Here is a 9791-nt window from a genome sequence, read left to right on the forward strand (position 1 = left end):
GAGGGGGCCCAGGCCGGGCTGGGGGCCCCCCCCCCCCCCGAGTGCACAAATTTTTGTGCACCGGGCCTCTAGTTTATATATATAAAAGCCCAGCAACCCGAATGGCAGAACGACCAGAACGACTGGAACAACGGTGGCTATGACACGCACTGTGGCAGCCAACCAGCCTGATCCGGGCCCAATCACCCCCCAAACCCCCATCCAGCCTGGCCCCCAATAGGCCCCCAACACCCCAATCGGGGGCATGGCCAGCTGGCCAACCTCCCTGGGCCCTTCCCTCCAGCCGGCCCCACCCCCAATTGGCCTCCATTGGGGCGGGTTGACCAGACCCCATCTGTACACGAATTTGTGCACCTGGCCTCTAGTAATTTATAAGAGCAAAAATTAGAAGGAAACTAGGTGACCTATAATTGAGAAATAATTAAATAAAATTAGGTACATTAATAAAATAATTTTAAAATTATAGCCATTAAAATAAATGGCTAATACTAGGTAGCAATGGACAAATATTTAAATATCCTATATAATAAAAGGCTAATATGCAAATCGACCACATGGCAGAATGACCGGTCACTATGACATGCATTAACCAGGGGGCAGATGCTAAATGCAGGAACTTCCCCCTGGTGGTCAGTGCACTCTCACAGGGGGAGCACCACTCAGCCGGAACCGGGCTCATGGCTAGTGAGCACAGTGGCAGTGGCGGGAGCCTCTCCGGCCTCTGCGGCAGCACTTAGGATGTCCGACTGCTATTGGGAGCGGTCCTAAGCCATCAGGCAGACATCCACCGAGGCGTCCCAGACTGCGAGAGGGCACAGGCCAGGCTGAGAGGACTCCCCCACTCCCCCGCCAAGTGCACAAATTTCATGCACTGGGCCTCTAGTAGTTTTAATAAAAAAGAAAGCAGCCTTAGCTGGTTTGGCTCAGTGGATAGAGCATTGGCCTGTGGACTAAAGAGTTTTGGATTCAATTCCAGCCAAGGGCACATGCCTGGGTTGCAGGCTCAATCCCCAGTAGGGGGTGTGCAGGAGGCAGGCGATCAATGATTCTCTCTCATCATTGATGTTTCTATCTTTCTCTCCCTCTCCCTTCCTTTCTGAAATCAATAAAAATATATTTTTTAAAAAAGAAAGCAAAGCTTAAATAACTTCTAACCTAAGTAAAAAGGTATAAGAAAATCTGAAAGGACAAGCAGAGATGATACAGAAAAGCATCATTTTCCTCTCCAGTTAGTTTCTTCTATTAGTTGAGGACATATTCAAACCCATAACAAGGTGCATATAAACAGTTCTACAAGGTCCAGTACTGAAGGATCTCACTACCCACCTGTGGACTGGAGTGACATCTCCTTCCTTCCCATTACTCCCACCTCAGCAGGGCAATGGTGACCTCCTTTCATATCACAAACATGGGAGGCATCTTGCTTTCCTCCCACCCAAATATCCTGCTTTGAACAAAGCAAATGAAAACCAGTATTTACCTCTGTCCCACCAACCATCTGCAACTCACTGTCTCTCCCTGGATCTACCTGTACATCGAACATTATTCCTACCCACCAACCATGGCTATGATCTGTACAGTGGAGTTAGCAAGTCTGTTGGGACCCAGAAGTGCCAATGGGGCAGTCCTGTAGGCAGGGATTTCCCACTACCTCTTGGAGCGAATATCCCTTTTCTGGCAATGCGAGAGGCCACCACCTGGAGAGGTCTGAGTAAAGCTGCGCTCGCTTCGACCACTGCTGACGGGACTCCTTTATTCTTCCTCTCACCTATCCCACTGCCTCCTCTGTTTTCCACTTTCTCCCTAGCTTTGCTGTTCTGCCTTCTACTAGAAAGTTCTTAAAACCTCTCATTAAGGCAGCTAATCCTTGTACTATTTCCGCAAAGGAAAACCAGTACTTCTCTTCCATGTTGAGGCTCCCCCTAGTGGATGGATGAAGAAAGACAGTTTATTTATTCCCCAAAGAACTCAGATGCAGTGGAGGCTCCAGCTAAGCCCTCTCTCATTGCATTCTTTCAGTGTGTCTGAGAACACAGAGGTCCCATGTCCGAGGCGTGCACCTGGATGAGCAAAACCATATGCATCATCACAGAGTCATTTTTCAATGCTTCTCAAATTCCCCAGCCTTGCAGCAAGAGGGAAATCCCTCAATAATAAGACAGTCTTAAACTCTGTATAGAAATTACTTTGAAGGCATTCATTCATGACCTTCCTCCCCCTTTTCCCAGGCAGCCTTCCTTGGGCCCAAGCTAAGATTCTCCTAAAGTCCCAAGCTGTTGTGAAGTCCCAGGTCCCTGCACACACATTTTATTTTGAGCTTTAGAAAACTATTTGTACATGTTAGAAAAAAAGAAGTTGGAAGAAATACATCCAAATGATCACTACATTTGTTAGAGTGGTGGACTTATAGATGACATTTTTTAAATTATTATTTTCCAATTTGTTTATATTTACTTTTATCAATCTGCAACATTTAGGGCAAATAATGCAAAAATATCTCAAGGTCTTCATCACTGATCAAAATTCTCTACAAAACTAAAATAGTTCTTCTACTTGATCTTTGTTTTCTTTTCTCCAATTTCTGTCCTCCTCTGGTGGGGATATCTCATTCTGGTCCCCCATCCACCCATCCATCCATCCATTCCTTTTTCCATTCCTGCCATTACTGGTCCCCCATCCACCCATCCATCCATCCATCCATTCCTTTTTCCATTCCTGCCATTGAGGAACTAAGCAGGGGAGCCATGAGTTGCCTTTTTTAAAAAAAGCAAGAAGCACTCAGCAGCAGCCACAGGCACTAATGTGAGAAGCTGGAGAAGGTGTCGTTTTTCACTCAAACTGACATTTAAGCTGTTTCATAAATATGAAATCAAACAAGGGTCCAGATGGACTGCCGCCCCCTCCGCCTTTTGCTGGAATGACATGCTATTTACCAGTCTCAGAAAGGGGGACTGAGAAATAAAACTTTCAGATGATGAGTCACTGGGGGAAATGATTGATGAGTGATGAATGAACTGGTGATTTTTTTCTCATACAAGAATCGAGAGAGAACCACTCCACCATGGACAGTGATCCCCAGCATGTACAGCTCCCAACGTCGAATCGTGACAAGGAGCAAGGTAGCCACATTTTTCTAGGCTCTGCACAGATAAGTCACAGCTCATCATCCAGGTACATAGAGGCAGTTCCCAGAGGGAGGGGTCCCTATTATTGTGGGTGGGCCCTATTGAAACACTTGTTTCATATCATGTGTGCATCATAAGAAGAGAATTGCATGAAACCAGATATGACGTTTGGGTTTTGAGGACACGGGCACCTGCTGGTCTCTTCAAATCATGAAGTGGAGTATTTGCAACAGCACTGCCTCGTCCGTCAGGCACTCCCTAGAGCACTGTTCTGGAGGTGAGCCTTGCAGAGCCTCATCTGCATCTCCAGAGTCAGGTGGAGCAGGAAGAGGTCAGGAAGGCAGGGGATTTAGGGGGGCCCATTGCCACTCCAGCAACACCATGCCCTAGACAGGTGCATCCTGTTGTTATGCTGCAAAGCTACACTATACTCCGAGTTATGAGGATTCTCAAGAGTGCCCAGACATTCATTTCTGATTTCTCCTTACAGCTCTGAGGAGTCTCTGTTTCCTGAAAAACAAACGACAGCTCTGGTTTATGTTATAACTGTTGATGAGAAAAATTATGGAAGACTTTTCTAAAAATCATATTTCAAGTAGTAAAGGGAGATGTTAAGGAAGCCCATTAGCTTGAATGTTCTTCATTGTTTGAAAGGCAAGAACTTGAGGTTGGGCAGGACACTTTCTTTCTTCAGTGAAAATGTGGTGATTTGTAGGCAGTAGCTGTGACTTTGAGCCACACATTTCCCTGAATGGGCAGAACAGACCTCTTACCACTGAACAGATTCCAGCTTGTTTGATTAAATTCTTTGGAGAAAGCAGCTTTGTATTATGTACCTGAGCACCCAGAGGAGAAGAGCTTTGTTATATTTCAATAGACCAGCAATATCAGAGAGCTATTCTACATGCTCTTCCAAGCATTCTGCAAAACTGAGTCTTCCAAAAGGGACTGTCAGGTTAGAGTAGAAAATGTTCGAGTAAGAAAACATTCCCTCCTTTTGCTCCTCCCTAGACCAACTACATCTGTAATCCTTGCACCAATATCTCCACCCAGCTCCAACTCCAGATTGCCTTAGCCCATATGCCACCTTTGGGAGATCTGGTCAGAGGCAAAAACGCAAGCTTAGCATTTATCTGAGCTGATGTCTCTTGGCAAACAAAGGGGAGAGTATCTGCTGGATCGCAGTGAGAATCTATTCTATTAGAATAAGGACACTGGTAGAAGAGAGGAGGACAAGAAGTAGGGACAGGAATATCTGGCCGAGCCTGCAGCAGGCCTCCCTGCCCTCTTTTAAGGTCTCCAGTTATCAGTGGGCCACTGGTTTACATGCAGATACATGTCTTAAATTTAGTGAAAAAAATAAGTTTTCATCTACAAAGATATGTAGAATATAATATATATGAAGTATATCCTATATATGAAATACATAGGTATGGAAATTTATTATGTATTTTATATATAAATATATGTGTATATACATATTTACATAGACTCAGAAGATCTTTATAATTTAGCTTGACTTGTGCTTTATACAACTCTCAAGTGTTCTAAGTGAAAATCTCCCTTGAATGAGCCATTGGATTTCCAGCCTGCCAGGATGACTAATTCTAGACACGCTGTTTATCCTTTCATGCAGAGATCTGTGGCAGGAGCCCCATTAGGGCTATTTGCAAGAATCACTCAGTAGTTTCCATTGCAAAGATGGGAAGATGCGCACCAATTAAGGGCATATAGAACCAAAATGTAAAGCTGGTATCATAAAAGTACCACTTAAAGAGAACTAGTCTCTTCTCTGCTATTTAGGATCCTAATCATTTCATCGAGATACCGGGGCATATGCTGCTTACTTCCACACTGGAAGAAATGCAAAGGCTTAGCAAGAGGAAGTTCTGTCTCCCTGCTAAATATTAAAACCTATGTTCAATGAAAATCAAAAGTCAAATCTTAATTAAATATGCGCTTAAGCCTACACTAGACATTGAATAGGGGTTTTAAGACATTGTTTTTTCCCCCCTACATTTAATGTCATATATGTTTGTTAAGAACAAAATAAACAATAGTATAAGGCAGTAAATAAGATGAAGTTCTCAACTAGCTCACTTTATTGAAAAGTTTTGTTTTGTTTTGTCTTTTTCCTAGTGATCATATGATCTCTCTCATACAATAAATGGAAGCAAAGTGAGTGTAAATGGGCAGGCATTAGGGCCGAAGTTGCTATCATTATATAAACGCAGATGGCTAGAAATGACTCTGCTCCCACCAAATATACCCATTAGCTGCAGTGGAGAAAGATCTAAAGTTAAGTACTTCCTCAGGTGAGTACCAAGGATCCACAGAAGGTGCAATAACAGACAACAGGCTGGAACCAGGACAAGCAAATGCCTCAAAGAGTCCCATGATTACAGATGTGCATGAGACAGTGGAGAAAAATAGTGGTGGTCCTAGGATGAAGAGAAATGCAGAAAGCCAAAGGCAGCATTAGGAAAATCTGAGAGTGAGGCAGAATCTCACCCATAGGGCTGGTTTACAAGGTCTCTGCGGAAGACAGGAAAGGCTAAGCTATTAACCATAAAAACAAAGGGTATAACAGGTCTTCAAAACAGGGTGTAAGATTTGAAAGAACAAGACAGGGACCTACTCACCAACATAGGGGTCCAACAACAGGAGGTGATGGTCTAGGACTCAAAGGGCACGGGATTAGAGTCAGGCATGCAGGAACAGTAATTGATATTTGCACACAGCACTGCATAGTTTCAAACTATTTTCATTTTTAGTAACACACTGTATGTATGGGTCCTCAGGTCATCCACTTAATAAATTCACCGACCATGTGCCAGCACCCACGGCAGGGATGAAACACCCAGAGCCAGAACTTGGAGATGCAGAACACTTGGCCCCGACAGTGAGGAGAGCATGGTCAAGTGTGGAGAACTGATGGGTAAACAGACAGGACAACAGGAGAAGGGAAGCCATCCTGTCCTCTGTCCTTCTCCTTACTCTTTGTAACGGAATGGAAAGTTCACAAGTGACAGCACTAGATCTAGCAATAATGACTTAGCAACATTTCACATACCAAACAACCAGAATTCAAATTTCCATACGCATGGACATTTAGTTTCTGCCCCACGGGGCTGCACTTAAAGCAAGGGGTCATTTAAAAATTCCATAGAGTAGGCCCTGCCATGCGGAGCACCAGAGGACTGGGAGGTGAATGGTCTCTAATGAGCTGCCACGTGACCTCGGTAATGTAGAGCTCTGAGAAGGGACTTCGTACAAATGCTGGGTGATGAACTAAAGAAAAAAACATGGAAACCTCTGCTTCAGTGAATGTGGAAAGATTAAAACAATGAACACATGGGGTTCAGGCCAGGGGGGACCCTAGGATCCCGAGAACTTCGAATAATTTGAACCCAGTTTCCTCCCTCCCCCAGTCCTCCACCCAAATGTTCTGTTGCTAAGACAACAGAATGCTAGCAGGCATATGCAAGTGTCTGCTCCCAGCATGCTGTTGCCTAGCAACAGGATTCAGCAGAGCCTGAGCTCTTGCTCTTTACACCTACCCTGCTCCATCCATTGCCTTGACTTGCCAGTTGCTTCCCCAACCCCCAAGGCAAAGAAACAAGAAGCAGAAGAGTGCCGGAGGCTCAGGATCTGATCTTCTAGTCAACAGCCTGTTATCAACACCAGGAGAAAACCCAAGCCTGGCTTCACTCAGCTTAACCCCTACACCATGAAGTTATCAAATGCAAACTTACAATTCCAGCTGAATAAAATCAAAGGATGATTTGACAGTCTTAGTATTTGAAAGCCAGTTGTGGAATCCTCATCTGTAGTAACCAAAGGAATGTTGTGATGAGGAAAATACTGAACCACGCAGGCAAAATTAAAAGAATTTTACACCTCGAATGAGACAGCAGAAGATAGGAGATTTTAAAAAAAGGAGGGTTGGGGTAATAAAGGAAGAAGAAATAGAAATAGAGGGTGGAAAAGAGCAAGAAAGAGGAGACGCTTTTAATTCACAATAAATACTATCCCTTTGGAATATGATGGTGTGTAAACTGGAAAAAAAAATATTTGAAAGCCAGTTGTGGAATCCTCATCTGTAGTAACCAAAGGAATGTTGTGATGAGGAAAATACTGAACCACGCAGGCAAAATTAAAAGAATTTTACACCTCGAATGAGACAGCAGAAGATAGGAGATTTTAAAAAAAGGAGGGTTGGGGTAATAAAGGAAGAAGAAATAGAAATAGAGGGTGGAAAAGAGCAAGAAAGAGGAGACGCTTTTAATTCACAATAAAATACTACCCTTTGGAATATGATGGTGTGTAAACTGGAAAAAAAAATCTGCAACAATAGGTAGAGTAGGATCGGATGCCTAAAAGAATAACAATAGAGCTTACTGAGCTTCCTTTTAATACCAGACATTTCCTTAAGTTCCCTACACAGATTATGTCCATCTGTACAATAACCCTGCAAGACTAAAGTCGGAAAAATGATTTCACAGCTAGGACTCAGAACAGTTCAGTGACTTGCCTAAGGCCACACAGCTAGGAAAAGCAACAAAGCTGGTAAAAATAGAGAGTATTCAATCCAATATTCGTCTGACTCAAAATTCCACATGGCTTCTTGACATGTATGATGATAAATATCTGGGACAATGTGTGCGAAGCTTGTGAAATCACACAAATTTGTTAAATTGGGGACCTTTTAAAGGAACTATAAATATGTTTTATCTAACATTAAAGGAGTGGCTGCTTCTTCAAAGCTTTAATGCAGTAATTTATGAAAAAGAACGTCATCTTGCCAAGTGGGGAAGGAAAAGCCGATCCTTTCACACAGTGCTCAGGAAAAAGAGTTGAGTCCTCTTGAAGAAGCTGAAGAAAGGAAGCTTCGGGGTTTGCTTCCATTGAGAAGAAAGTATACATTTTGGAAATGTTTATGAAGTTCTGGGAAACTTTGTATATAGCAACCAGTATACACAGGAAAGCCATTGCTCCAGGAAAGTCATATGTAAGCAAAAAATACATTTGCTGAAACCTTATGGGTCTCCTTCCTAGTAGCAGCATAGTGCCTGTGACAGTCGGTGAACATGGAACTATGCACCAACAGCAGGGATGGACACACATGTACTCAGTATTCTTTTCTCAAACCTCCAAACCCCAGGTACATAGAACACATATGGCATTGTGGTCACATCAGTACAAGAGTGGTGCCCAAGCTTGCCTGACCTAGGCTTAAGCCAGTAACCTTGCTAAGTATGTTTATTTCTCATTCTAAAGGGTGAGTCCAGGCATTTTCAGCAAATCCTGTTTTATTGATCAATTAGAGGCCTGGTGCATGAAATTTGTGCACTTGGGGGGGGAGGGGTCCCTCAGCCTGGCCTGTGCCCTCTCACAGTCCAGGAGCTCTCAGGGGATTTCCGGCCACCACTGCTGTGCTCGCCAGCTGTGAACCTGGCTTCTGGCTGAGCAGCATAGTAGGCTTTTATTATACAGGACTAGAGGCCTAATGCATGAAATTCCTGCAAGGGGCTCTGCCCTAGCAGCCGCGGCGGCTTGCCTTGGCCCTTGCAGCCCCGGCTTCTTCCGGAGGTCATCCGGAAGGACATCTGGAAGGTCATTCAGCTGTCTGGTCTAATTAGCATATTACACTTTTATTATTATAGATCCCATGGCAAAGGACATCCTCTATTCTTTTTTTTAAAAATTAAATGTATTGGGTGACATTGGTTAATAAGATCATACAGGTTTCAAGTGTACATTTCTGAGATACATGATCTGTATATTGCATTGTGTACCCACCACCCAAAGTCAAATCATCTTCCATCACCATATATTTGGCCCCTTTACCATTTACTACACCTTACCCCCTTCCCTCTTATAACCCCTGTATTGTCTGTGTCTATGAGTTTCAGTTTTATAGGCCAAATATAAGTGAAATCATACGGTTCATAGCTTTTTCTGACCAGCTTATTTCACTTCACATAATATTTTCAAGGTTCATCCATGTTGTCTCAAATGGCAGTATTTCAACTTTTCTTATGTTTGAGTGGTATTCCATAGTATATATGCACCATGTCTTCTTTATCCAATTCTCTATCAAAGGACACTTTGGTTGTCTCCATGTCTTGGCCACCATGAATAATGCTGCAATGAATCTTTATGAATAAATATTTTTTAATTTTTTGGGTACCCAGAGAGGGATTGCTGGGTCATATGGTAATTCTATTCTTAATTTAATACTATGCTGCTGTAAAAAAGAAGGAACTCTTACCATTTGCAACGGCATGGATGGAACTGGAGAGCATTATGCTAAGTGAAATAAGCCAGTCAATGAAGGAAAAATACCACATGATCTCACACATTCATGGATAATAGAGACCATTATAAACTTTTGAACAATAATAGATACAGAGGCAGAGCTGCCTCAAACAGATTGTCAAACTGCAGCGGGAAGGCCGGGGAGGGTTGGGGGGCAGGAGGGAAGGGGGTAAGAGATCAACCGAAGGACTTGTATGCATGCATATAAGCATAACCAATGGACATAAGACACTGGGGGGTAGGGGAGGCCAGGGGATTGTCAAGGGCGGGGAAAAAAAAAAGGAGACATATGTAATACTCTTTGTAATACTTTAAGCAATAAAAAAATTAAAAAAGAAAAAAAAA

The sequence above is a fragment of the Myotis brandtii genome, unplaced genomic scaffold (genome assembly GCF_000412655.1).
Source record: "Myotis brandtii unplaced genomic scaffold, ASM41265v1 scaffold46, whole genome shotgun sequence".
NCBI classification, from domain to species: domain Eukaryota; kingdom Metazoa; phylum Chordata; class Mammalia; order Chiroptera; family Vespertilionidae; genus Myotis; species Myotis brandtii.